General features: G+C 36.0%; 1 protein-coding gene across 1 annotated transcript in view; it reads right to left on the bottom strand.

Moving 5' to 3' along the window:
- LOC148948318 (uncharacterized) overlaps positions 1–25765 on the bottom strand; it is a 135672-nt gene that overhangs the window by 91144 nt on the left and 18763 nt on the right. The gene's annotated exons all lie outside the window — the stretch shown is intronic.

Below are 25765 nucleotides of genomic sequence, written 5' to 3'. Positions count from 1 at the left end.
TTGATTTTGTACTTTGATGCCAAACGAATCTTAAATAGTAATACCAAGAGCTAAGATTATAATTTGAACTATCTAATTTATACATAGGCTACACATAGGCTCTCCGTCTTTTGAAATGAGCACAGTTAAAGGAACGTTTGCGTAAAAACAGGGGTATTATGGGTCTTTTCCAAAGGAGGGTGACCTGAATTTTAAGACGGCATAGGCTACAGCTTCAATTAACTTTAGAACAGTCAAATAAATTGAAAGTATACGAAATTATACTGAAAAGTATAATCTCGATTATTTCGGACGGGGGAGTCCACAAAGACTTCTTTGCCTACCTATTCTATTCCGGTATGCAGTTGAAAATTATAAAATCAAAGTTACGCTTTGATTTTTCCAGAAGTGACTCGATTGTATGTTTTAATTTGTCATTTTTGTTTCCCTTTAATCTTTTGCACTTCCGCCTCGTTTCCTTTCCTTTCTCTTAATTTTCTTGTTTTTAAGTGTGTAGTATCTTTGGGTTTTCGTTTCCTTTCCTGTTGTTTTGTTTTTTAGCTTGTCTATGCTGATCGTCTTCTTGTTTGATTATGTGGATCTTTCTAACACCTCATCTCCATGCAATTCCAGCAACAGCCAGGATTGCACCCCAGCCCCATGTCACGGTTGCAGTGTCAGATATAACCAAGTAAAGAGCGAACTCTAGCCCATAGTGCTAGAAATTTTATAACGCGTTTTGTAAATAACTGCCAAGTGAGAAAGAATAACCATTTAAAGCTGATTAGGGAATGGTAACTGTCATTTCCCGTAATCCTGATCGTAAGAATTTATAGCGAAAACAAATTTATGGGAATTTCGAAAAATAATCTGAAACCCCACGAAAATTGCGTCGGCTCGAAATGAAAACCTAACCCTAGGAATGATTATAGCTGAAAATCCCATTTAAAAGAATTACAGTCCCCCATCTTGAGCAGCAGAGCAAATCACTTTTTCGCATGGGAAGCAGTGACGTATCCCTATTCCTTTTCTCTCTTTTTTGCCAAGCAGAGATCACAATCGACCGTGCAGTTACAGTGCAAAGTCTATACTGATCTTTCTCGATCACATATTGCTTAAACAGATTGATTATGCGTGATATAACTCGCTACTTCTGAGCTTTGCTGGCTAGGGTTCTGCTTCTTTTTCTCTATGGCTGGTCAAGTCACAAAACATATTATTCTAGAAACAATTGGCTTGTTCCCTTAACTTCCCTTGATTTTTGGTCCAACCCTGTATTATAAAAGATCACAACTTTACACCATCATCCCAACTTTGCCGACAAAACGTCACAACTTTAGGTACAATAACATTCTCATGGAGAACCTAAACATCGAGCTTTTAACCTCAGCGAAAGGGGTTTAAAATCCCCCTCATGAAACTTGTTGCATTTAAATCATTAGTTAGCTTGACATAGACAACCGGACAATTGTCCCATTGTGTAGCATTCTAGGTCATTTCCACATGAATAGGAAACTAAAATAACCATTTTCTGTATAGTTGAGTTCACCTTCATTTTTCACTTAGTTTAATGCCCTGAGACATAGAATTGTTCTAGCAAATTGGTTGCAGGTTATTTTTCCAAAAAGATTTAATTTCAAGGGGAGACTTCCGGGTAATTGTATAAAATGTCTGATAAGGAACAGTCGTGTAAACCTTAATGAATTTCTACAAAACAACTCAAATGATCTCTTTTCCTTTTTGTGTTAACTATTTTTGGTCTTCAAGACCCACTACGCCTTTGACTTGACGCTCGACTTACTGATAACGTTAACTGATGAGTTAGCGTTCCTTTTTGTATTAATAGTTTCTTGTTTAAGGCCCGCCCCGCCTTCGACTTAACGTTAACTGATGGCTCATCGGTCTATTTAAATTAACAAAGTCTTCTTTATTTTTTCGAAAAAAAATCTAAAAAATCTGATTGAATCAATAAGGCTATATCTACGACAAGCGGGGAAAAACTATAAAAAGTAAACTCCGAAGGAAACAGATTTTATTTGCTTTGTTTTTTTTTTCTTTTGCGTAGACATAATTCAAATGAATTTCTTGTGGTAGCCAGTGTTTTACGTATAGTACCAGGGACGGATCCAGGGGGTACAAGGCTAGGATTCCTCCCCAAAAAGCCAAAATTTGCATTAATTACAGAGGTGGAGGGACGAAAAATACCAACAGGGGACGCCACTTCGCCATGTGGATGATATGCGTGGGCGAGTTTCGTTGCCCATACCCAGAATTAAGAAAACCGATTGTTTTAGTTTTCCAGAGAAAAAAAGTAATCCTTCATTTGACTTTCAAATTATATTTCCTAAGATGACCAAAAATGACTTAATGGCTAAAATGATTTAATTTGACCAAATAGTAAATGTTACAAGCTTTAAAAAGTATAGTGAAAAATATAAACCAGCGATCCATCATTCATAACAAAACTAGGCCTCTGTATCTTCCCACAATATTAAACATTCTTGCACTTAATGTGGTAAAAAAAAAAAAAAAAAAATCAAATGAAAAAAAAACTTTCACCGTTCTGTATTAAGACTTACATGTCAATCATAAGTATAATAACAAAGTAATGAAGTGAAAAGGGACGCATTCCTCTCAATTAAGCATGGCTGACAAATTTCACTAAGTTTTTTTGGTATACCACGGACAAGATTGTTGGCTGGTGGTAGTGGGAGGAATGTTGGATAGATACCAATTACAAACATGAACATAAAACGTACAAACTTAGGCAAACAAAAATTCATAGGTGAGCGAAAAAACTAAAAAAAAGCGAATATGGGGTTGCTTGGCTGTATGCCAAGGACAAGTTTTGGGAGGAGTAGACACATTTGAGCTGCGTTTAAGACACATTTTTTGTAACACCTAGGCATGGCTAACACTAATTTCACAGATCATTTGAACCCGGTGTCTACACAGGAGTGTGTTTCAGGGCAGAGGCATACTTATCAGGGAAGAAACAAATAAAAAAAAAGGCAAAATAAACTGCGAATGTATGAAAATATGGGGAAAATCCTAATACTTCATATTTCGGGGGTCACGAGCCTGATGCCCCGCTCTTGGATATGTGCCTGTGCTGAGTTCAAACTTGTCAATCAGTTCGTGGTAACGACTGTAAGTAAGGAGCAGCCAGGGCTAATAGTAACCAAAACTCTAAAAGACGGAGTTTTGAAAACAATGGCAAAAAACATGCTTTTTAAGTTGATTCTAAATATATAGATTTGAAGTTTAAAGTTACGCATCAAAAGATACGAGCCTGGGAAAATTTGTCTGATTTTTGGAAAAGATGAAAAACACCCCCGAAAGAACAACGGATCTTAATGAAAGTTATACCATCAAATACAGCACATCAAAGAACTCTCTTGGTTTCAAGCCTTTGCCAATAAAATGTGAATTTGTATTTCTTTTTTTCGAGAAAGAAGATCGCGGATGCGTGCTAATTTGTTTGTTTGTTTTGTTTTTTCTTTTTTTCTGGGACTATTGTATAGAATCAATGGTCCAAGAAAATGGAGAAACAGCTCACTCAAACAGAAATCGAAAGTTCTTGCGTTTTTATATAGTCATAAAAACTATGCCACAGCAAAGTGACATTTTTGCCATTTTGTGGCACTGGACTGCAATTTGGACCAAAGAGGGAAAAGTTACTATTGACTGAAAATTCGAGATGACCAATCAATCCAAAACTATACAAAAACTGTATACTGAGCTTCCCAGTTTCAGAGGCAGTAATGCCGCACGGTGGTGGATTCGTTCCTGAAGAGTCAAGTTATCAAACAGTTCGTGGTAACGAACTGTAAGTAAGGATTTACCCGGCTCAATGGTAACCGAAACTCTAAAAAACGGAATTTTGATACCAATAGATACATCAAAAGATTCAGATTTCAATACTGATTTCAAATATATAATTTGTATCAAGTTTAGTCTTACCCATCAAAGTAACGCGCCTGAGAAAATTTGGCTGGTTTTAGAAAAAAAGGGGGGAAGACCCCCTAAAAGCTATAGAACCTTAATGAAAATCACACCATCATATTCAGCGTATAAGAGAACCCTACTGTACATGTCTCAAGTTCCTATCTACAAAAATGTGGAATTTTCAATTTTTTGCCAGAAGAAAGATCACGGATGCGTGTTTATTTGTGTTTTTTTTGTTTTTTTTCCCAGGGGTAATCGTATCGACCCACCGGTCCTAGAATATCGTGGGAGGGATCATTGGAACGGAAATTAAAAGTTCTAGTGCCTTTTTCAAGTGAACAAAAAATGGAGGGTGACTAGGCCCCCTCCCACGCTAATTTTTTTCCCAAAGTCGTCCGATCAAAATTTTGAGATAGCCATTTTGTTCAGCATGGTCGAAAATGTGATAACTATGTCTTTCAGGATGACTTGATCCCCCAAAGTCCCCGGGGGGAGGGCTGAAAGTTATGAACTTTACCCAATGTTAACATATAGTATTGGTTATTGGGAAGTATACAGACGTTTTCAGGGGGATTTTTTCTGGTAGGTTGGGGGGGGTGGGTGGGTGGGTTGGGGATTATATGCGAGGGTCTTTCCATGAAGGAAGTTTTCATGGGGGAAGGGAGATTGCTATGTAGGGGGCGCCGGATTTCCCAGCATTATTAAAGAAAAAGATCTGAAATTCAGTAAAAAAAAAACAAGTTTTTCAACTGATTTCAACTAGTCAACTGATTGTGATTAAGAGGTCATTTTTAAAGAGCTGGAAAAAAAATTCGAACTTTAGCTTAAAGAGCAAGATATTGACTAGGGGGCGAACCCCCTAATAAACATATTAAAAATCTATGAATATAGAAGTTCGTTACGTAAGTTAGTTCGTAAGTTACGTATATTTATTACTACTAAAAACGTTCGTAAATAAAATCAAACAAGCTTCGAGAAAGCCATTTAACCAAATAAAAGTAAAATTAATATACAAATTTTGTTTTAATTATTCATGTACGGTGAGCCAAAATCAAAACCTGTATTAATTCAAAAACGTTCAAAAATTAAATAAAAAAAACAAGTTTTTTTAATTGAAAGTAGGGAACGACGTTAAAACTTAAAACGAGCAGAAATTATTCCGTATATGAAAGGGGCTGTCCCCTCCTCAATACCTCGCTCTTTACGCTAAAGTTTGAGTCTGTCACACAACTTTATTTTTTAAAAGAATAAAAAACTTTAGCGTAAAAAGCGAGGTATTGAGAAGGGGACAGCCCCTTTCATATACGTAATAATTTCTGTTCGTTTTAAGTTTTAACATCGTTCCTTACTTTCAGTTAAAAAAAACTTGTTTTTTTGTTTAATCTACATAAAATAAACAGGTAATATAGACGTTTATTCAAAGCTTCATTTAACCAAGTTGATGGTTGATGGTTGATAAGTTGATGGTTGATAAAATTACAGTGGTTTATAATCTCACATCAGCTATTATGGAAGACTACCGTTGAATCTTTGGGTAGGTGGAGGGGTGGATGCTTGATGTCCCAAAAGTACATTTCTACGCCATTTTTTTTTAACTTTTCGTTAGCATTCAGTTAAATATAGAAGAGGGTTCGGGGGGGGGAGGGAGGGTATAAGTTTTATCTATAAATTCAAATCATTCGAATAAGCCTGAATGTAGGTAGGCTACTACTGGGTGATCGGAGGAATTGATCGGAAAATTGATCGGATGCATTTGAGGAAAAGAGAGTGTATGTGGGGCGGGGAGAAGGGGGGTGGTGATGCCCTCCAATCTCTCTTTATTTCGCATAAAAATATTTTGTTTGTAACATAAAAGATTATATTCATATGGTTATCGGTACAAAAGGTGAAGGGACATCTTGAGCGGCGTCAGAGAATTTACCAGCAGGGGGGGGGGGCAAGTTTGTTCCCTCAGTAGGGGGAACAAGAGTAAAAGGATTCCTACTTTTGGCTTCAATAAAAAGCATTTTGGTTATAAGTAGATCATTATTTTACACATGTTAATTCGAAAATAGATTGTGAATCTAATCTGTAAATTTGTAAATGCAGTCAGCAAGTTGTTTTTTGCTTTTACAGAAGTAAACAAAATCCTGTTTTAGGCTGTTTTGCAGTTTTGCAGTTTAATCGCAGTAGTTTAAACTGATTGCAGTTTAATCGTAAGTAGGTCCTCCTTTTGTAAGTTTGAGTTTGCAAATTAGATCGCATATCTAATTTGTAAACGCAAATTATAGTAATTATTTTTTTTACTTAGCCTACAGCAATTTTAGTAAAAGCAAAAATTTTTTTTGGCTTCAATAAATTGTATTTTAATCGTAAGTAGGTGTTAATTTTTGCAATTTTAATCTGCAAAAGAGAGCGTAATTTCAAATTACAAAGTTGCAAATGCAATTTAGTAATGATATTCTTACTTCTATAAAAGTCAAAGAAAGCCCTTTTGGCGGTTCCGTAAAATACAGTTTAATTGTAAGTTGGTTTTCCTGTTGCATATTTTGAAGCTGAATTCGAAAGTTGCTGAAAGAAGACACAAAAAAAAATTCACAGGATAGAGCAATCCTGGTTATCAGCGTTTTAAGACAGCAGTATATGTCAACATGTAATTCAACCTTGGAAAATGAGGCCAAAGGTAAGGCAATTCGGTAAGGCAAGCGTTACCAGGAACTTCGTTTTTATCTATGTTTATGGATAAACATTGGATATTGGGTTTTATGTTTATAAATTGTATATTAAAGATTTATGTTGCAACCGACTGTAAGTAAGGAGTCACTCTTACTACCAGTGACTAGAAATTTAAAATGGCTTTGATAGCACCATATAGCCTACATTAAAAGAATCGACTTTTCATAGGAATTCAAAAAATGTAAAATTCGTTTAGTTTGGAGTTACTAAACAGAAGTTAAGAGCCTTAGAAAATTTGCTCCATTTACGAAAAAGGGAGAAACACTTTTGCAACTATGTTCTTACATCCGCGACTTGAACTCAGTTTCAAATTCATTCTAGCTAATCATCTGACTTTTTTTATTTAATGCATTCGATCGCTTTAGTCACTTGTTACTATTTAACACGTATATTAGAGGTTCGCCCCCTAGTCAATACCCTGCTCTTTAAACTATGTTCGAATTTTTTCCAGTTCTTGAAAAATGACCTCTTAATCACAATCAGTTGATCAGTTGAAAAACTTGTTTTTTTATTTAATTCCTGATCTTTTTCTTTAATAATGCTGGGAAATCCGGCGCCCCCTTCATAGCAATGTCCCTTCCCCATGAAAACTTCCTTCATGGAAAGATCCTTCCATATAGCCCCCGACCCTCTCCTTCCCCCACCTACCAGAAAAAATCTCCTCTGAAAAAGTCTGTATACTTCCCAATAACCAATACTATATGTTAACATTGAGTAAAGTTCATAACTTTCAGCCCTCCCCTGGGGACTTTGGGGGATCAAGTCATCCTAAAAGACATTTTTATCATATTTTCGACCATGCTGAACAAAATGGCAATCTCAAAATTTTGATCGGGTGACTTTGGGGAAAAAATGAGCGTGGGAGGGGGCCTAGTTGCCCTCCATTTTTTGGTCACTTAAAAAGGGCACTAGAACTTTTAATTTCCGTTCCAATGAGCCCTCCCACGATATTCTAGGACCACTGGGTCGATACGATCACCCCTGGGGAAAAAAAAAAACAAACAAATAAACAAACAACCAAACAAACAAATAAACACGCATCCGTGATCTTTCTTCTGGCAAAAAATGCAAAATTCCACTTTTTTGTAGATAGGAGCTTAAACCCTCTACAGTAGGATTCTCTTATACGCTGAATGTGATGATGTGATTTTCATTAAAGTTCTATAGCTTTTAGAGGGTCTTTCCCCCTTTTTTCTAAAATCAGCCAAATTTTCTCAGGCACGTAATTTATTATGGGTACTTAATGACTAAACTTAATGAAACTTATATATTTGAAATCAGAATTAAAATCTGATTCTTTTGATGTATCTATTGGTATCAAAATCCCGTTTTTTAGAGTTTCGGTTACCATTGAGCCGGGTCGCTCCTTACTTACAGTTCGTTACCACGAACTGTTTGATAAGAGAAACTTCTACCAGTGAAATTGTATAATCCCAAGGCAATTTATTATATCTCCAATATAGGACGCTACCGATCACTTTAGAGGTACTGAAATCTACAATGTAATAGCAAGCGATGGGGGGGGGGCTCACGGGGTGGCAGCCCCTATCAAATCTTAGATAGGCCTGGGCATGATTTAAAAAAGGAACAAAAATTAAAGAAAAAAACAAGTTTTTATTTCAAATAAATGTAAGCGTCGAGATTAAAACTTGAAACGGATAGAAATTATTCGATACATTAGGGAGAATCCCCCCTCCTAGACCCCTCCCTCTTCACGCTAAAGTTTTATAGTGGTTTAAAGATACTTCTTATTCCAATGCAAATTTGTCTGATCAGTCGTTATTAAAGAATTGGGCCAAAAGTTAAACTTCAGCGTAAAGGGCGGAGGGTTCAGAGAGAAGGGGTAGCTCCCTCATATAGAGAATAATTGCATTAATTTTCAATGTCGCTCCTTACTTTCATTTGAAAAAATAGTTTTTTATTTAGTTTATAGATAAGGTGTAGGTAGTGGAGTTCAGTTACTGGAAAATAAAAAACCAACAGGACGAGTAAGCGAAAGATCACTTTCGAATTTAATTTTTGGCAAAACCTCTGCTGTAGCTTATTTCTTTTTTATCAGTGACTTATTTTTGTAAGCCAATTACACTATCCGTTATTTCTGGAGAGACAAATAACATTATCATTTGAAATTTAATGGTTATAAAAATTTCAAGTAAGTACAAGAAACCAGTAGTTTCTCAATCATCAGCCGTTAGGTTCATTTAAGCATGTTAAGTTCAATGAGGCGAGACATAGATCTGAATTTGACAAAGACAAGGGTATCGCATCATAGTAAGTCCAAGGGTTTTCTCTAGCCTAGATTCGCGCTACCAAGGCTTCCCGAATTGTACTGAGTTCGTAATACAGACAAATACAGTGTCCTATACTCCCCTCCCTCTGCCTTACCAAGTAAAAATTCTAATTATTACCATGACTTACAAAATAAAGGCACAATCACATTGAAATTTTACTAATTCTGAGATCTGGCTAGCGCTAGTTTGAGCCAACCAGATTTTGCGTATAATTTTCTGATTAGTTGATAAATTATATGAAAAATTCTGAGTGGCTCAAGCTGGTGCTATCCAATTCTCAGTATTAGTAAAATCTTATTGTGAATGGGCCTTTAAAAGACTCTGGGAAAGTTCTAACCTCCGTTTTAGATATCTTTTACTAAAATTTTTAGAAATCGTTTGCCAAGGAAATAATAACTGCTCCAGAATAAGGATCTTTTATGTTCCAAACAGCATAATTAGAAAAAAAATTTCTACTTTCTTAGAGAGTGTTTAGCCGTTTTTATTGCCTGTGATACATTAGATAACCACCAGAAAGGAAAAAACCTAAAAAAAAAAAAATATATACTCCAGAACAAGTTTTACTCAAAGACAAAATAAAGAACTTTGCAAAGAAATTCTGATTTTTTCAAACTTGTGATTATCTACTTTTGACTTATTACATCAATTTGTATACCTAATCATTATTTGTTCCAATTGCATAGCAATTTTTGTGAAAGTAAAACTTTTATCCCTTTATTTTACATAATAATTTAACGAGAATCGTGATTCCAGCTATATTTTAAAGAATTGTGCCAACTTCAGTTGTAAAATTCAGAGACGGAGCCAGGATCTAGTTTTGCAGGGTGTTCAGCTCATTTGCGGGGGATCCCACAAGAGAAATATGTTTAAATTGTCATAGTTTGGTCGATAAATGTAGCTATAAAAAAAATTGCCCTTTAGTCACAGCTTTTAGATCTTGATTTTACTACCAGTCATTTAAAGGAAGATCGTGAATTTGGCCATAACAACCAGAATCATGCCAATTTTGGTGGTTAATCCAGGGGCGTAGCAAGAGTCTAACATTGTAGGACGTTTAGCTCATTTACGGGGATCCCACCCCAAAAATGCATTCAAATAGCCATAATTTGGTCAGTAATGGAGTGAAGCGAAAGTTGCACGTTGGTAATTATCTCTACCCCTTAATTTTACCACGATTCAGTGAAAATCGTGATTTTGGCTATTATGACCAGGCTAATGGCAACTTTGGATTTTTAAATCTGGGGGCGTAGCCAAAATCCAATTTTGCAGGGTGTCTACCTCATTTTGGGGGATCCCACCCAGAGAAACATGTTGAAATTGCCATAATTTGTTCAGTAAATGAAGTGATAAAAAATTGCACTTTAGCCAAGACTTCTAGCACTTGATTTTACTACCAATCATTAAACGAACAGTAGTGAATTTGGCTACAACAGCCAGAATCATGCCAAGTTTAGTGGTTAAATCAAGGGACGTAGCCAGAGTCGTCGCCTGGGTATTCAGCTCACACACGGGGGATACCCCTCAAAAACGTATTTAAGTAGCCATAATTTGGGCAGCAAAAGTAGCGACGAAAGAATTTCAAATGGTAAGAAATTCTACTCCTTAATTTAGCTACGATTTATTTAATAAAAATTATGATTTTGGCTATGATGACCAGGATCATGCCTACTTTGGACTTTAAATGAGGGGGCGTAGCCAGATTTCAATTTCGCGGGGTCTTCAGCACATTCGTGAGAGAGCTTGCATTGCAAAAAAGAATGGTTATCTCAGGGATGAACCGGGGGGCCTCGGGGTCCCAGCCCCCTAAATCCTAATGTTTCTTGAATGTGCTCGAAACAGTCAACGCTCAGCAGCACAGAGTGTAAAATTTTGCCATTCTATCTGCATAGAAATCATTTTTCCAAAAAGAATGTTTTTCGTTAGAAGATAAGTAATATCTTTTATTGATGAACATATTATCTACTTTTAACATTATTTAGGCCCCTGGGAGTAAATAAGAAGCAGTTTGTTATTTTGAGTATTTATAGTCTTTAGAGAATTTTAAATGGCACGAGCCAATAATTTTTTGTGTCTTCTTTCAAAGAGCGTATCTTTATACTAGTATAATGTACTAGTAGAATCAAAAATTGATATTGCCGAAAAAGATATTCAATTATATTATAAAATATTATTTTTATAATATTACAATACAAATATTATAAAAATTGATATAGCCGAAAAAGATATTAAATTATATTATAAAATATTATTTTTATAGTATTTCTATAAAATTGTATTTTATAATATTTTTATAGTATTATATGAATATAAAAAACATTACTATAAAACATTATAAAAATTGATATTGCTGAAATGAATTTCAATTATTCTAATTTTCGATACCGGTTGATTAGCGAGATATATTTATTTTATATTCTAACTTAGATTTTTTAAAGTAAAATATTATTTTTAGCTAAGCATACAAAAAACCATCTTTGCCGGATATGACATTTCTATATAAACTAGATGTTTTATAGCCTATGTATGCTTTATATTTGTACATACACATATTTAAATGTTCTTTTATATGAATTTTTGCTAGATGTGTATCCCAAGTACCTTGATTTGTGAAGTGCAAAGCTCGTCTTTTCTATAATTGTCTAGAATAACAGAATTTGTTCTATTCCCTTCCACAACAGATAAGGTCAAATACTTCGAAATAAGAGTGTCAAATTTTAAGAGTAAGTCGAAAGAAATTTAAGAGCAAGTCAAAATTTAGAAATTACGTAACTTTCCTTCCTTCTTTCCATTTTAAGGATGATGACGAGAGGACCCAAAAAAAGAAGGAGTGTTTTACTCAGAAAATATCAGTCAAGTTTTAATTAAATATGATTGCAAAAAGAGCAAAGTGACACCCACTAGAATAGACAAAAAAAAATCTAAATTAACAAAGGATTTTCAATTTATATATAAAATGTCTTATTTAGTAAAAGGGAAGGTGAGCAGTTAAGGTAAGTAAAGGTATGGAGCAGTAAAGGCAAGTCTACTGTAGGTATTCAAGAATCACATAAGAAACCAAAAAGAAAAATACCAAGGATGACAAATTTCAGAGGACAATATATTGTGCCGAGGTATTTCATAAGCTAAGGGATACTGCCAAACAAGTCGAAGAATTTTCTGTTTGCTTTGCTCTGTGTAGGGGCTATTGTATTTGGAATCACCTTACGCTGAACTTGGATACCATTTTTTGACTGAAGCTCTAAGTATTTTGAGTTTGGCTGATTCTGTTTTTTTTAAGCTATTTTGCACTATTTCCCCCCGTCCCAAAAAACAACAAAAACAAACAACTTAGTTGGGGGAAGGGGCAGATTAAACCTAGTTTAGAGAAGAATTTCGAATTTATAAAGCACCAGTTTTTTTGGCATTAGCTTTGCTAAGTGTGAAGTAAAAACTTTTCAAACAGTTCGTGGCAACGAACTGTAAGTAAGGAGCGACCCGGCTCAATGGTAACCGAAACTCTAGAAAACGGTATTTTGATACAAATAGATACATAAAAAGAATCAAATTTTAATGCTGATTTCAAATATATAACTTTCATCAAGTTTAATCCTACCCATCAAAAGTTAGGCGCCTGAGAAAATTTGGCTGATTTTGGAGAAAAGGAGGAAAGACCCCCTAAAAATTATAGAACCTGAATGAAAATCACACAATCATATTCCGCGTATCAGATAACCCTACTGTAGAGGTTTCAAGCTCCCATCTACAAAAATGTGGAATTTTGCTTTTTTTGCCAGAAGAAAGATCACGGGTGCGTGTTTATTTGTTTTTTGTTTTTTTGTTTTTTTTCCCCAGGGGTGATCGTATCGAACCAGTTGTCCTAGAATATCGTGGGAGGGTTCATTGGATTGGAAATTGGAAGTTCTAGTGACCTTTTTAAGTGACCAAAAAAAATAGAGGGCAACTAGGCCCCCTCCCACGCTCATTTTTTTCCCAAAGTCAACCGATAAAAATTTCGAGATAGCCATTTTGTTCAGCATGTTCGGAGATATTATAAGTATGTCTTTTAGGATGACTTAATCCCCTTAATTTCCCGGAGGGAGGGCTGAAAGTTATGAACTTTACCTAATGTTAACATATAGTATTGGTTATTGGGAAGTATACAGATGTTTTCAGGGGATATTTTTCCTGGTAGTGGGGGGGGGGGTGGGTCAGGGGTTATGTGGGAGGATCTTTCCATGAAGGAAGTTTTCATGGGGGAAGGGACATTGCTATGAGGGGGACGCCGGACTTCCCAGCATTATTTAAAAAAAGATCAGAAATTTAATATAAAAAAACAAGTATTTCAACTGCAGCAGCAGCAACATCGAAACTTTAAACGAACAGAAAATATTACATGTATAATTGGGTTCACCCCGTAGTCAATGCCTCGCTCTTTAAGCCAAAGATTTTTTAGTACTTTCATAAGAGCTATTTATTCTAATTAATGGCCGTTGTGATTAAGCGGTCATTTCTAAAGAATTGGAACAAAATTTTAACTTTCGCTTAAAGAGCGAGGTATTGAATATGGGGCCGAACCCCCTAATAAACGTAATAAAAATATACGAGTATAGAAGTTCGTTACGGAAGTTAATTCGTAAGTTACGTATATTTATTAGTAATAAAAACGTTTGTAAATAAAATTAAACAACTTTTGAGAAAGCCATTTAACTAAATAAAAGTAAATTAATATTAAAATTTTGTTTTAATTATTCATGTACGGTGAGCCAAGAGCAAAACCTGCATTTATTCAAAAACGTTCAAAAATTAAATAAAAAAAACAAGTTTTTTAAACTGAAACTAAGGAGCGACATTAAAACTTAAAACGAACAGAAATTATTCTGTATATGAAAGAGACTGTCCCCTCCTCAACGCCTCGCTCTTTACGCAAAAGTTTGACTCTGTCTCACAACTTTATTTTTTAAAACAATAAAAAACTTTAGCGTAAACAGCGAGGCGTTGGGGATGGGACAGTCTCTTTCATATACAGAATAATTTCTGTTCGTTTTAAGTTTTAATGTCGCTCCTTACTTTCAGTTTAAAAAACTTGTTTTTTTTATTTAATAACAGCAAAAATCGAAACATACATATAATTTAAGGAATTGTAAGAAATTTAATTAATTAAAAGGAATTTAATAATTATAAGGAATTTAATTAATGAACCAACCTGTGACAGAGGCAATACGTGGGATTATAGTTTGTGTGTGCAATCAAGTAGCTAGGATCATTGTTCAGGGCACGTGAGCTAATTTTTGGGGGAAAGAGGGGCAAAAACGATAAAAAACCCTAAACCTCCCCTAGATACGGCCTTGTGTGCAATACACAATTTTACTTTGCAAGCGTCTAACACCCGTCTTGAGATACACTTTGGTACTGTTGCATTATTCGGACACTGCTATATACTGCATCAAGGAAACGAGAGACGAAACCCGCCAAACGGGTTATTTGTAAGAGACCACTATAGAGAGATGGAATGCAAAGCGTGGTTTTCATTACGTTTACGATATCTAAAGTGTTGTTTTTTGGGGTTTAGGGGGGAAAGGTACCTAGGTTAGGCTACGTATTTAGTATAGTATATACTTTACCCCCTCCCCCCCCACCCCTAATGTGCAAATATATAGCCCAATTTTGTTTGTAAATTATTATATATTCCTCCTTTTTTATTATATTTCATTGTCGTTAACCAAGCTTGACTTCTTCGCGGTGTCCACATAATGCAACAGTAGACCTACACTTTTTATCATGTCCAAGATTTCGTAGATAATGATGGTCAAAATAACCCTGGTTATAGGTAGCTCAAGTCTTATTGGAATCTTTATTTCACCTCGTTTGAATGTCGCTCAACAATTCATAACAATTCCTGAATTAATAATGAGTCTTAAAAACCTTAGCAATCTTAAATCCAACTCATTCGTACTATCCATGGAAAAAACAGGTAGGCTAATTGATAAATTTGCGTTTTTATCTTAAATGATAAAGATCTCAATTTAAAAGTAAACTGGTCTCTTTTTAAACAGAACGATTATGCTTTTTTTCAAGAATTGCGAAGCTAGTGATGGAGAACGGTAAATTAAACCGAGTATAAACTAGCTATAAATTGGATTAAACCATTTAAAAGGATTTAGCCTAAAGCTCACCTTTTAAACGGCTCCGGGATCCGGACCCAACCGAAATCCTTAATTTTCCCGATTTTCCCATCACTTGTCATTTAAATTATCGACTAAAAATTTTTCGGTACTTCTGCGTCATACCCAGTCTTTTATATACTGCTATTTTGGTTAATGCTAATGAAATAAAATAAAATAGGATGACTATATAATAGTTTAGAAACAAATTTGGGCTATATATTTGCACCTTAGGGGGCGGGGGGCAAAGCATAGCGTATATTAAATACGCAACCTAACCTAGGTATCTCCCCCCCCCCCAAAAAAAAAGCAAAAAACAACACTTTAAATATCGTATACGCAATTAAAACCACGCTATACATCTACAGCAGTGTGTTTAATCATGCCGTAAAAACAGGTTTCTTCAACGCGTCTTTAGTTTGAGATCTAAAAAGAGTGGGTATAACGCTGAAGTACCATTTTTTCTTGTATTGTTGCCCCCCCCCCCCAAAAAAAAATCCTTCATAGATATCTGCCCTAAACTTTAATTTGGTAAATCAATTCTGTTTTTTTTTTCCTAGCTGGGGTATTAAACTGAAACTTTCAATGAAATTTTTGTCGGGGGGAGGGTCTAGGCAACTATGAACTTTAAGCTGGGTTGGGGCTAAAACAATTTCTCTCTGATCCTCATTATAGATTATATATTACTTTTTTGCTCTTTTCATGACTATTGTCTAACAAGCTTTACAACTGGTTGTGTTAAACAACAAGACTTTCAGTGCTTAAGAAGTCCAACATACGCAAATGAAAATCTATCAAGTAACCGCCCTGTTTTTTAATCCTAACGGTACTGTAAATTTTTGACTGCAATAAAACTAATTTGCATTCTTGGTACCGACTTCCAGCCTAAAGCATGCGTCTGTACCGGTCGATTGGAAAGGGTTGTTCCGCGGAACGTAGGCTGTTGACCCGCAATTTATAAAAGATCAAAGATGAGCATGACATTAGCACCCAAGACACTGTGCACAATCGAAATACAATTAAGTTTATGGGATTTTTAACCTGATGAAAAACCGAAGAGACAATTAAAGGATCCTCTTTGATGCTAAGCCAAAATAAAACCCCAACATATAACTAAAGAAAAAATTCGTGGTAAAATTGATGAACTTGACGAAGTTAAACGGCCAATTAAGAAAGCTTCAGCTATTAAAACTAGCTCATGTAACCAGATCCCCTTGTCGGAGGAGACAATAAATAAAATTATCTAAAGATTGCCTATAAGATACGCAAGAACGTATCTGGGATTTTTTTGCCGATGGAGGGGGTATATTTTTTTAAACACATAAAATTTTTTCTTATGTTCATTTTGGTAACCTTTTTACGATTTGGACCAATATTTTTTTTTTTTTTTGGGGGGGGGGGGGTAAGCCTATTACCCCCCCCCCACCTCCTGGATAAGACCTTTAAGCTAGAATGCACTAATAATATATTTGGCTGTTGCTCCTTCTCTTGTCAAATATTTTGCCTCCATTGATAGAAAACCCTTATATTGACACCACTTCTAGATGCTTATATAGTTTGAAAGTCCTACGGGTTTCACTTAGTCAATACTAGACTTTATTCCGCCTATTTCAACTAACCAAATTGTTTAGAAGCATAGGGATCTTTTAAAAGTTTCAAATTAATACCCATTTGCTCCAGTGGGGGTTCTATGCCTGGACAAGGGTGAGCAGCTGCCCCCCCCCCCATTCTTCTGACATGTGTCATTAAATTCCTTTTGTTTTATGTTTTTACACCCAAATTTATACCTTACCCCACTCCCATCCCCCCAAATTATGAAGTCTAAAGCCGCTACTGATGTGCTCTATGTTTGTTTTAATGGTGATTTAGTAGTATCCGGGCAACAAAAAATATATTATATAGGGAAGATGCTTAAGAAACTAGTCAAACGGGTTTCTTTCAATAGAGAATAGGATTGCAAACTGTGGTTTGTCATTGCGTTTACACTATTTAAGCTTTTGTTTTTGGGGGGTTTAGGGGAAAAAAGGTACCTAGGTTAGGCTACGTATTCAATATATGTTATGCTTTACCCCCACCCCCTAATTTGCAAACATGTAGCCCAAATTTGTTTTACCCGGCTACTACTAAAATATCATTTTAATTATCATTTCTTTAAACTTATGACGAAAAATATTCATTAAGATTGTGTCAATGATTATCTAGGTGTTAATCATAGAAAAAGTTGGGAGCCGAAGAAAACAGAGTGACCCCTACTGCAAGTTTTCAAATGCCATTATGAAGAGGGAAATATAATTGATTTCAATCGTTGCAAGGCCGTACCCAGGATTTTTTTTTGAAGGGGGTTTCACTCAAAGATTTTTTTGGGGGGGGGGGGGTTACACAAAAAAACCTCAAAAAACGCATACAAAATTTGTTTATATCCATTTCTGTTATGCTTTTACGAGTCATAAAAACATTTGGGGGGGGGGTCAAACCCCCCTAATCCCCCCCCCCTCTGGGTACGGCCTTGAATCGTTGTGCTAAGAAAAAATGTGTTTCAAGATCATAGTGACAGAAGAAATATCCAGCAAGAGACCCATTAATGTCTTGTTGGACTGGCCAAATCAAGCGAATTATCCTGGTAAAGGAGCAAAACTTGACATTCTTATACAGTTTTGAGCTTATCGATAGGGGGCAGGGGCGAAAAGAGAATTAATTCTAGGGGGGTATCAATAAAAATTTGGCTCTACCGTTGGAATTTTTTTTCTCCTCCAGCCCTGTAATTAGTAAAAATTTTGACCTTCTGGGGGGGAGGTATAGGTGTCGCTAAACTAAGCCCTGGGGCCGTCCCAGGATTGGAGATTGAAGGGGGTGAGACAAACTCTGTCTGGTGAAACACCTAATTATTATATTATTTTATTTAAGGTGACGTCTATTAAATTCTATACCCTTTTATTAGTTCAACTTCCTTATAATGACAGGCAAAAACATAGAGAATAAAAACAGTTAGAAATTATAATCCATAGTTACTGGAAAGAGTAGAAGTATTTCATATTATAATTATGGACTTGCATTTTTAATACTGCTAAATCTAAACTTAAATAGAAAAAATAATTATCCCATCATGTATTCTAACAAATTTGTTTTTTCTTTTTTTACTTCGACAAAAGTAAAGCAAATCGTATTTTAGACTCCAATAATTTGCATTTAAATCGTAAGTAGGGCTTCCTTTTGCAAATTTTTATTTCCAAATTACATTTTAATTTGCAGGTGCAAGTTAGTAATAATTTTTTACTTCCACAAAAGTCAAAGAAATCTTATTTTGGACTTCCATAAAACACATTTTAATTCTAAGTTGGTCTTTCAGTTGGATTCGAAAGTTGTATCTAGCGCCAACAATTATTGCATTACTATAGTTTCTAGTTAGTGATGTGTCAGACAAAAAAAAAATCCACATGATAGGACAATCCCTGTTATCAGGATTTTAAGATAGTAGTATATTTTAGCATGTAATTTCAAATAAATTTCAACCTTGGAAAATGAGGCCAAAGGAAATGAGCTGATAATTAGCCGTAAACAAATGTCCAGCATAGAAGGTTATTTTTTTCAGGCTATCTTGAGGCCTTCTGGGGGAGGGGGGAGAAGGGAAGTAAAAAATAATTTGTCTAGGTTGTTTACCTTTGGTAAAATTTGAAGAAGGTTGTTTGGTAGCCTCTATCAAAGAAATAGTAATGTGTCAAAATATTTCACATGAAATGAGGGGAAAGGGGTCGACAATATCCTTTGGTCACAAGATTTTCCACCAAGCAAAACTTAAAAAGAAAGTAACAGTCTTTCATTGGTAGTCAAGGGAGTAGTTCCAGCCTTTTTATTGAGGGGCAGAGGGGTCCATATCTGGATAGTCAGTGAGAATCGGCTATATAATGGATTTTTTCTTCTTTTTATTGGGGGGGGGGCAACTGCCTCCCTCCCGAAACAACGTCCCTGGTGTTAGTACAGGAGGGTATTTAGGGGTATGGGTTCCGTGCTACCAATTCATGAAAATATTGGGGTGGAGGTAGGATATATCTTTCAAAATCTTGAAAGGACGGGGTTAATTCTGCTTGGGGGCAACTGCCTCCCCCCCCCCGAAACAACGTCCCTCGTGGTAGTACAGGAGGGTATTTAGGGCTATGGTTCCGTCCTACCAATTCATGAAAATATTGGGGTGGAGGTAAAATCTATCTTTCAAAATCTTGAAAGGAGATGGATAATTCAGCTTTTTTCCTAGTGAAAGTAACAAAATAGTATTTTTCCGTGAAAATACTGAAAAAAAGATATTTTCAAATTATAGGGGTTTCAAATTATCCTCTGACCTCCCTTTCTTCCTCCCTACTGGCAACCAGACGGTTTGATAACTCAGTTTATCAAGAATAAAACGCAATTTCAACCTATCTGAAAAAGAGGCTATTTGAATTAAAGCAAAATATAATTATCTATGTTAAATATTGCTCAATTTTAATCGAAATTGCTCTACCTTTTAAGCGAGCTCCAAGCTGTTGGAACAGCCTAAGAAATTGTTATAAATGCTTATCTTAATAATATCAATAATGAGATTACCCTTAATAACTAACAATCAGTAAAGAATTCATTTGTCAAACAGTTCGTGGTAACAAACTGTAAGTAAGCAGCGACCCGGCTCAATAGTAACCGAAACTCTAAAAAACGGAATTTTGATACCAATAGGTACATCAGAAGAATCAGATTTTAATGCTAATTTCAAATATATAAGTTTCATCAAGCTCAGTCCTACTCATCAGTTAGGCGCCTGAGAAAATTTGCCTGATTTTCGAAAAAAGGGGAATACATCCCCTAAAAGTGATGGAACCCTAATGAAAATCAAACCATCAGATTCAGCGTATCAGAGAACCATACTGTAGAGGTTTCAAGCTCCTATCTGCAAAAATGTGGAATTTTGTATTTTTTGCCAGAAGAAAGATAACGGATGTGTGTTAATTTGTTTTTTTTGTTTTTTGTTGTTGTTTTTCCCAAGGTGATCGTATCGACCCAGTGGTCCTAGATTATCGTGGGAGGGCTCATTCAAATGGAAATTAAAAGTTCTAGTGCTCCTTTTAAGTGACCAAAAAATGGAGGGTAACTAGGCTCCCTCCCACGCTCACGTTTTTCCCAAAGTCACCCGATCAAAATTTTGAGATAGCCTTTTATGTCAGCATGGTCGAAAATATAATAAATATGTCTTTTAGGATGACTTAATCCCGCAACGTCCCCGGGCGGAGGGATGAAAGTTATGAACTTTACCCAATGTTTACTTTTTGTATTGTTTATTGGGAAGTATACAGATGTTTTCAGGGGTTTTTTTTCTGGTAGTGGGGGGGGGGGTCGGGGGTTATGTAGGAGGATATTTCCATGGAGGAATTTTTCATGGGAGAAGGGACATTGCTGTGAAGGGGGCGCCAGATTTCCCAGCATTAGTTAAAAAAATATCAGAAATTAAGTGCTATTTCAGATGCTATTAGATCAGATGCTAAGCCAAAATAAAACCCCAACACATAACTAAAGAAAAATTCGTGGTAAAATTGATGAATTAGACGAAGTTAAACGGCAAATTAAGAAAGCTTCAGCTACTGAAACTAGCTCCTGTAACCAGAACCCCTTTTCGGAGGATACAATAAATAAAATTATTCAAAGATTGCCTATAAGCTAGGCAAGAACGTATCCAGGATTTTTTTTCGGGGGGTTAGGAAAGGGGGGGTTAGAATTTTTTAAACGCAGTTAAAGTTTTCTCATATTCATTTTTGTTATGGTTTTACAAGTTGGGCCAACATTGTTTCTTTTCTTTTTTTTTGGGGGGGGGGGGTTAAACCCCTTACCCCCCCCCCTCTGGATGAGACCTTTAAGCTAGAATGCACCAATAATAGATTTAGCTGTTGCTCCGTCTCTTGTCAAATATTTTGCCTCCATTGATAGATAACACTTATATTGACACCACCTCTACATTATCATGCTTAAATAGTTTGAAAGTCTTACATGTTTCACTTTGTCAACACTGGACTTTATTCCGCCAATTTCAACTAACCAAATTGTTTAGAAGCATAGGGATTTATTAAAAGTTTCAAATTAATACCCATTTGCTCCAGTGGGGGTTCTATGCCTGGACAAGAAATGGCAGCTGCCCCCCCCCCCCCCATTCTTCTGACATTTGTCATTAAATTCCTTTTATTTTATATTTTTACACCCCAAAGTTATACCTTACCCCACCCCACCCCCAGAATTATGAAGTTTAAAGCCGCTACTGATGTGTTCAATGTGTGTTTTAATGGTACTTTAGTAGTAGCCGTGCAACAAAAAATATAGTATATAGGGAAGATGCTTAAGAAATTAGTCAAATGGGTTTCTTTCAATAGAGAATTGGATGGCAAACTGTGGTTTGTCATTGCGTTTTCAATATTTAAACTTTTGTTTTTGGGGTTTAGGGGAAAAAAAGGTACTTAGGTTAGGTCACGCATTTAATACATGCTATGCTTTACCCCCCAACCCCCTAATAAGCAAATATATAGCCTAAATTTGTTTCTAAACTATTATATTTTTATCATACTTTGTTTATTTCATTAGCATTTACCAAACTTCACTTATCGCGTGTTGCCCGGCTACTACTAAAGTACCGTTTTAATTATCAATTCTTTAAACTTATGACGAAAAATATTCATAAAGATTGTATCGCGATAGCGCTGCCTAAGTAAAGAACGATGTGGGCACAATGTATTATTTTTTTTTTCCATACCCGGTCACTTCGTATCGAAGGAGTTGTCGTAGAAACTTCGAAAAGGACTCATTCGATTGGAAATTGGAGTGGCTAGTGGAAGTTATAAGCAAAATATAATAGTTATAGAGTTTACACCTCTTTTAACTTAAGTGGCTAACCATCCTTGTGGGGCATATAAATCACATAGAAATTGCTACAGGGATGCTCTTAGGGTATACCTAAAGCTTATAGGGACAGTGTTCGAAGATGTTAGGCCCTGCTGAATGCTTTACGTTAGGTGATATACAGTTTCTCTGGATTTGAGTGGAATGTAGTCTTCCAACTGAAAGTTCACCATAAATTTCCATAAAAAATAGAAAACAACACAATAAACTACAGAGTTCACCAACAGAGTTACTGGTCGTGTGTTTTATTAACGTGAGCAATTAGGGAGCTACCTTTACTTTTAATAGTGCTTTCGTTTTCTTTGTGATACCCATCATAGGCAGCGCAATCACGCTGCCTAGGTAAAGAATGATGTTGGCACAATGTATTAGTTTTTTTCATACCAGGGCACTTCGTATCGAAGGAGTTGTCGTATAAACTTCGAAAAGGGCTTTTTCGATTGGAAATCGGAGTGGCTAGTGCCCTTTTTAATAGTCGAAAGTGATTGGAGGGCAACTAGCCCCCCCCCACGCCCATCATTATCCCAAATACATCCAAACAAAATTTTGAGAAAGCCATTTTGTTCAGCCTAGTTGATTTCCAGATAAAAAATATGTTTTTGAGGAGGACACTCCCCCAAAACCTTCGGGGCAAGGGTTTTAAGTTATGCCCTGAGGGCATATAAGAACGATGTTGGCACTATGTATTATTTATTATTTTTTTCCTTTAGATCAGGGCACTTCGTATCGAAAAAGTTGTCGTAGAAACTTCGAAAAGGGCTTATTCAATTGGAAATTGGAGTGGCTTGTGCCCTTTTTAATAGTCAAAAGTGATTGGAAGGCAGGTAACATCCCTTACACGCCCACCATTTCCTGAAACACATCAAATCAAAATTTTGAGATAGCCATTTTGTTCAGCGTAGTTGATTTCCAAATAGAAATTATGTTTTCGAGGAGGACACTCCTCCACAGCCTTCAGGGCAAGGGTTGTAAGTTATGCCCTTCCTCCGGCGACTGTGGGGGATTAAGTCATCCTAAAAGACATAGTTATTATATTTTCGACCATGCTTAACAAAATGGCTATTTCAAAATTTTGATTGGGTGACTTTTGAAAAAAAAATGAGCGTCGGAGGGGGCCTAGGTGCCCTCCATTTCTTGGTCACCTAAAAAGTGCACTAGAACTTTTAATTTCCGTTCGAATGAGCCCTCCCACGATATTCTAGGACCACTGGGTCGATACTATCACCCCTGGGGAAAAAAAACAAAACAACAAACAAACAAATAAACACGCATCCGTGATCTCTCTTCTGGTAAAAAAATAAAAATTCCACATTTGTGCAGGTAGGAGCTTGAAACCTCTACAGTAGGGTCCTCTGATACGCTGAATCTGATGGTGTGATTTTGATTTAGGGTCTATATCTTTTAGGGGGTGTTTCTCCCTTTTTTCAAAACTCAGGCAAATTTTCTCAGGCACGTAACTTTTGATAGGCAGAACTAGACTTGATAAAACTTATTTATTTGAAATCATCATAAAAATTTGATTCTTTTGATGTATTTATTGGTTTCAAAATTCCGTTTTTTAGAGTTTCGGTTACTATTGAGCCGGGTCGCTCCTTACTTACAGTTCGTTTCTACGAACTGTTTGATGTGTCAGACAAAAAAAAAATCCACAGGATAGGACAATCCCTGTTATCAGGATTTTAAGATAGTAGTATATGTTAGCATGTAATTTCAAATAATTTTCAACCTTGGAAAATGAGGCCAAAGGAAATGCGTTGATAATTAGCCGTAAACAAATGTCAAGCTTACTGGCAAAATCATACATTGTATGGATTAAAGAGAAAGATGCGAGTGTGTGTATGTGTGTGTTTTGTTTGTTTGCTTTGCTTTGGAAGCAGTATAGCAGTGGCGGGTCCAGGGGGGCGAGGGGGACGCGTGCCCCCTAGCGTTGTTTAAAGTAGTGTAATTTACTTAATTAACGTAAGATTGTGTTAATTAAACTTACTCCTAACGCAATTTATCGGATCAACCTATTTTGTGCCCCCCCCTAAAAAACCCCTGGATCCGCCCCTGCAGCATAGTCCGTTTGAACAGATAATGGACCCTGATGCATGACTGATATAAAGCCAGCCTAGAAGATTTTTTTCAGGCTATCTTAAGGCCTTCTGGAGGGGGGAGGATAATTGAAGTAAAAAATAATTTTTCTAGGTTGTTTACCTTTGGATAAATTTGAAGAAGGTCGTTTGGTAGCCCCTATCTAAGAAATAGTAATGTGTCAATGAAATTAGGGGAAAGGGGTCGGAAATAGTCTTTGGTCGCAAAATTTTCCACCAAGCAAAACTTAAAAAGAAAGTAAGTCTTTCAGTGGTAGTCAGGGAAGTAGCTCCAGAATTTTTATTGAGGGGGTCAGAGGGGTCCATATCTGGATAGTCAAGGGGAATGGGCTATATAATGTCTTTTTTCTTTTTGATGAGGGGGGCAACTGCCCCCCTCCCCAAAACAACATCCCTGGTGGTAGTACAGGAGGGTATTTAGGCGTATGGGTTCCGTGCTACCAATTCATGAAAATATTGGGATAGATACAGAATATATCTTTCAAAATCTTGAAAAGGGGGGGGGCAATTCTGCTTTTTTCCTAATGAAAGTATCAAAACATTATTTTTCCGTGAAAATACTGAAAAAAAACATTTTCAAAATCTAGGGGTTTCAATTTATCCTTTGACCTCCCTTTCGCCCCCCCCCCTACTGGCACCCTGAAGGTTTGATAACTCAGTTTATCAAGAATAAAACGTGATTTCAACCTACCTGAAAGAGAGGCTATTTGAATTAAAGCATAATATAATTATTTATGTTAAATATTTCTAATAGTTAAGATAAATACACCTCGAAACGTGCAATACACTTGAGATGTTCATGCCGAGCTCATTTTGTATTCGAACTGTTTGCCAAAAAAACAGGATATACTATCATGCCAATGACTAGCTTGATAGATTACACAACACAAAAAAAAATCAGAAACATAAATATAAATTTTAATCAAAATTGCTCATTATCTGATATAACGTGGCATAGCTTTTATCCAATAGTAAAACTGTATTGCACTCTCTTCCATCTTTCTCAAGTAAAGAAGATTCAAATTGACTGGAGTTTACACAAATTAAGGTCTTTTACCTTTTAAAGCCTCAGGGTAGCTTTTGTGATGTAGAATTTTCCAGAACAGGCCCAATTTTTAAGCGAGCTCCAAGCTGTTGGAACAGCCCAAGAAATTGTTATAAATATTTGTCTTAATAATATCAATAATCCGATTACCCTTAACAACTAACAATCAGTAAAGAATTCCTTTGTGACACAAAGAAATAAAGATCAAGTGACGCCAAAAAAGGAAATGAGTTTATATCTTTCATTTCCATCCTGGGTGTTTCCTTCAAAATATGTATTAGATGGGATAACTTAAAGAGTTACGTAACTGAAAATTCATCGAAGAACCACGCCCCCTGAGACTGACACAGCTGCACCCAGTGCTCCTCCGCCCCCTTTTACAATTCTTCCAAAAAACTTCTAGCGTATCTTCCTCAACTATCCGAAGTGCCACGTTTCAAAGCCCCACTTGGCCACTGTCATCACTGTAGCTTCAGGAATCCTTAATTTGAAGACTTATTTTCCTATCCTACCTAACTTTTATAAACTGCAGAGAAAAAAAACATGCTCCTTGCTTTCTTATTCCATTTTTTCATCTTTAATTCTTCCATTATTTTCAATAATAACACTACCTAGGTAAGTGAAGCTATCCACTCCGCCGGTCTTTCC

Source organism: Artemia sp. Qi Xiang Cuo, chromosome 9 (assembly GCF_049724085.1).
Source record: "Artemia sp. Qi Xiang Cuo chromosome 9, ASM4972408v1, whole genome shotgun sequence".
Lineage (NCBI taxonomy): Eukaryota > Metazoa > Arthropoda > Branchiopoda > Anostraca > Artemiidae > Artemia > Artemia sp. Qi Xiang Cuo.
This window is presented reverse-complemented; position numbering and strand designations above follow the sequence as displayed.